Source organism: Triticum dicoccoides, chromosome 5A, assembly GCF_002162155.2.
Source record: "Triticum dicoccoides isolate Atlit2015 ecotype Zavitan chromosome 5A, WEW_v2.0, whole genome shotgun sequence".
NCBI lineage: Eukaryota > Viridiplantae > Streptophyta > Magnoliopsida > Poales > Poaceae > Triticum > Triticum dicoccoides.
The window spans coordinates 121,848,903-121,853,466 of record NC_041388.1 but is presented as its reverse complement, the minus strand read 5'-3'; positions in this window follow the sequence as shown (position 1 = coordinate 121,853,466).

Here is a 4,564-nt window from a genome sequence, read left to right as displayed (position 1 = left end):
CCTCATTTTCAAGCATTGCAATACCATTTTGGTGCCCGTTTACTATTTGATGCCTTGCTGTTTTTATTTATTCAGATTATAAACATATACTTCTACCATCAATATTACACTTTTATCACCATCTCTTCGCTGAACTAGTGCACCCATACAATTTGCCATTGTATTGGGTGTGTTGGGGACACAAGAGACTTTTTATTATTTGGTTGCAGGGTTGTTTGAGAGAGACTATCTTCATCCTACGCCTCCCACGGATTTATAAACCTTAGGTCATCCACTGGAGGGAAAATTGCTACTGGCCTACAGAACTCTACGCTTGGAGGCCCAACACATGTCTACAAGAATAAAATTGCATAGTAGACATCAGCTCCACGTGCTGCTCCGCCTCCAACGCCTCGTCGCAAAGCTCGGGCCCGGTGTCCGGAGGTAGGGCGGCTGCGGTACGGGCTTCACGCCGCGTCCAGATTAAAGCGCCGCTTCGGCGGGAGTATGGCGTATGTCGTTACCATCGGTCGGGCCATGGCTATCGGGTGACGGTGACCAGAGAAGAGGCGGCGGGAGGGGGTTGAATGCAGCTATTGTTTGGGTTCTCCGTCCGGCTTAAATAAATGTGCACCATCACGTGTACCCGTGGGTGCTCAAATTGAAACATACGGGTCTGCTTAAGGAGGCGTCGCGTAACTGGTATGTGCGTGAGATTCTGAGAGACAGAGTGTGTGTGTGCGACTCTACTCTTCGAACATGTACTCAACCTTTTGCATCGAAATATAAGTATAATGGTATTACACTTTAGCTAGTGATTTACGTGGCCATGTTAACGTGGTTGTGTAAAAAAATGTCACTTCCTACTCGTGATTTGAGTTATATAATTATGAGAAGTTTGCTAACTACTAAAGTAAAGTGGAATTTGTCCATGTTATACAACTAAATTAAGGTGATTGTGTATCATACAGGTAAGGTTGGACAAAGGGCAGTAGGAAAAAATGCTCCATCTAGAGCATGTGTGTGTGAGATGGAGTCTTGGTGTGTGTGGGGGTGGGGGTGGGTGGGTGCGTGTGTCTGTGTGAAGGGAAGTCTTTGGTGGCGAAAGTAATTTAAGTGTGTGTGGCTTCATCATAGACAGGTGATATGTATGGCAGAGTCCACCAACAAGGGGGTGTGAGAGAGAAGAGGCCCGCGGAGAGGGAAAAGAAGGCGTGTGCGTGTGAGAGGAGTCAACGTTGAGAGAACGTGTTTGTTCGAGAGACACCGAGGAAGACTACTATATATCAATGGTGCATGTAGGCGGGAATTAAACGAAGGGATGGTCTTATTGGTTTTGGGGATATAGGGGAAGAGTGAGAGAGGGGGTAGCTAGAAGGAGATTGTTAAGTGTGAGTGTGTGTTTTACCCATCCAGGCGGAAGTTATGTGCACACAAGAAGAGAATGATTCGATGTGGGGTTATGGCTGAGGGTAATTAACTACATATGGAGACATAGGAGACCTTGAACGTGCATGTGCGAGAGGTATACATGTATACGTGGGATGTGTGTGTGTGCGCGTGTGTGCATGATTGAGATAAAAGAAAGAAGACATAAGTCACAAGATCAACGACATGGGAGAGACGGATCGGTATGACAATATGCATGCATGTGAGAGTGCAGGGAAGAAGGCCCGATAATTGAGCATGTGTTTTTATCTTTAAGAGATAGTGGCGTGGGCTGGAGCATGCATCTATGGTGAGCAGAGGGGGCGAGACACAATGATTGTGCAAAATATATCAACCTATAGATGCATGTATGGATAGACAGATATAGTGTGCGTGATAGGAAGCAAGAGTGCGTGCGAGAAAGAAATGTTGATGGAGAAACTACTGATAGATAGAGAGATAGAGATGCTAGCTAGAGGGACATCGGCTAGTTTGAGTGTTGGAGATGACCGCCGAGTGGTTCAGAGGGTGAAGTTATGTGTGTGTGAGAGAAAGATAAAAAGAGGGCACATGACAACATGTAGAGAGAAACATATATAATTTGTGTGATAGGAAGCAAGAGTGAGGGTGAGAAAGAAGGTTGATGGAGAAACAGATAAATAGAAAGATAAAGATGCTAGCTAGTGTGTGTGTGTGTTAGAGATAAGAGTTGAGTGGATCAGAAGGATGAGTTATGTGTGTGGGTGTGAGAGAGATAGAGAGAGGGTGCATGCAAGTCACATACAAACAAATATCAGAGAGAAATGAGATCCTGAGAAACGAAGTTTTGTGTGTGCGAGAGAGAAAGATATTTCACAACGAGAGTGATAGCTAGAGAGACATATCAAGGAATGCGAGATATCTCTAGGGAGACAGTGTGTGTGTGAGCGACATACAAGAGAATGGTGGAGAGATATGAGACCCTGGGAGACAGAGTTTGTGTTTGTGTGTGAGAAAGAGATATTTAAGAGGAAGAGTCATAGCTTCTCAGACCTAAGGAGCGCAAGACTTCTCTGTGTGAGAGGTGGTGTGCGAGTGGCACATAGGGGAATCATAGTGAGAAATGAGACCCCGAAAGACAAAGTTTGTGTTTGTGTGAGAGAAAGAGATTTCATAGGGAGAATCATAGTTAGAGACACATAGTAAGGAGCGAGATATACTTAGAGAGAGATAGAGTGAAGGTCAAGGGAGAGAGTACCGTCAGTGTGTTACAAAGATAAAAAATCATTGTCGACATACAAGTAGCACGAGAGATACCCGAGAGACGATGAAGGCGTATAGGTCTACAGAGATATATAAGCATGAGTGATAGCTATATGAGACGGATATCTGGATTAAAGGGGATTCAAATATTTAAACTAGAAATCACGACATCGACAATATCATAACGAAAATTGGTGTATCAAACATGCATATTCATTTGAATTTGGGGACACGTGTAATGTTATATAGTTTATCAATATTAGTGATCCATAGATTTTTTAATTAGAGACAATGCATGGTTTATATGCAATTAATGTCTAAACGGGATTACACTATATGTTGTGTGTGTGAAACACATTATACATGTCTGAGAAGTACAAAAACCCGCATGAAACACACATTAATTGGAGACAGTTACCGAGGAATGCATACATTGGATTTCAACATAAAGTGGTTTCAAATATTTGAAAATCTAAATTAAGATGGATCAAGCCTTATGAATCTGAGATCATGCCATTTGTAAACCATATTTATGTATAAAGGGTGTTGTGCTTTTGAAAGTATATATAAAAATGATGTATATAGATTTTTATTCCAATCGAAAATGGATCCTGCCCGAACAAAAATAGAATACAAACTAGATTCAAATTGAGTTGGCATGGTAAACATGCACTCTTTCTTTGCAAAAATTTGAACAAAGCAGGGAAAGTCGCAGTAACCGCCCGAAAAAATTACTGCCCATCCCTGACACGCAAAGCCTATCGGCTCAATTTCTATAGGTTTTGATAGGGGTAGCTTTGTAATTTCACTCAAATGTGACATAACCGCCTCTCACCGGATTCATACACGATGGGCGCCAAAACACAGTGTCTCCTCGGCCGAAATTGCCTCCCTCCCTGATTCATACACGTTGGGCGCCAAAACAAACTCTCGTTGGCCGAAATCTCCGTCGGCAAATATTAGGTGTATGCGAGATTACCGTCCTATCCGCAACCAACTAATATTGTTGTGATGTAAGAAATTTTAAATGGGGGCTAAGTTTGTAAATTTCCTCGCATTTGAGACAAGTGTGCCCAGAAGACATAGTTCCCCCTTCCTCTCTCCCTCCATTTCCCCATTCATACTCTGTGGGAGGAAAACACCCTCTCCACCCCAGCCTCCTATGTCCGCCACCCCATCCACCGCCGTCCTCCTCCACCATGCCGGAGTTGATACCCAATGTCGTCATCCATTACAAGAGACTGACCTCTCTCATCCACGGCTTCAGACCAGGATCCTTGCATCCCGTCCTCTCGCTTCATCCTCGCTGCAGTCCACCTTGTCGGCGCCGCTCCTACGACCGTCTCGTCCACTGCGCTGGGTTATTTCCCCCACCGCCACCGTCTACCCTCCTAGATCTGCTTCCACGCCGCCGACAGCCATCGCTACCGCAGCACCGTCAAATTCTCAGCAGATGCATACACGACGACGTACCAGAGGCGGTACTCTTTCGTATCTGTTCAACTGATTTATCGCGGCAAGAAAATAGATTGCCATTGCTTTACTGTGATTTCTTGTCCATCACTTACTTGTTAGTTGAAAGAAAACATTGGTTGTGAAGTTGCCTTTGTCCGGTTTTCACCTTCAGATCTGGCCATGGCACGCTCAACACTATGCTCACAATGCTTATGGTTTTCCCCTTTTATATTCCACACTAGTTAAATGACAGTAGACTAAATTTCAAATTGGGTCAGTCGATTTTTGGGAGCTCGCCGGAGTTTGCCGGAGGGAAGGAAGGGGCTCGCCGGAGGGCTGCCCCATCATCTATCTTAGGGTTTCGTGTGGGGGCAGTAGTTGTGGGAGGCTGTCGTCGGGCTATGGTGGGGCCTCGCCAAAGGCAAAACTCGACGCTGGTGGGGGTGGGGTTAGCTAGAGG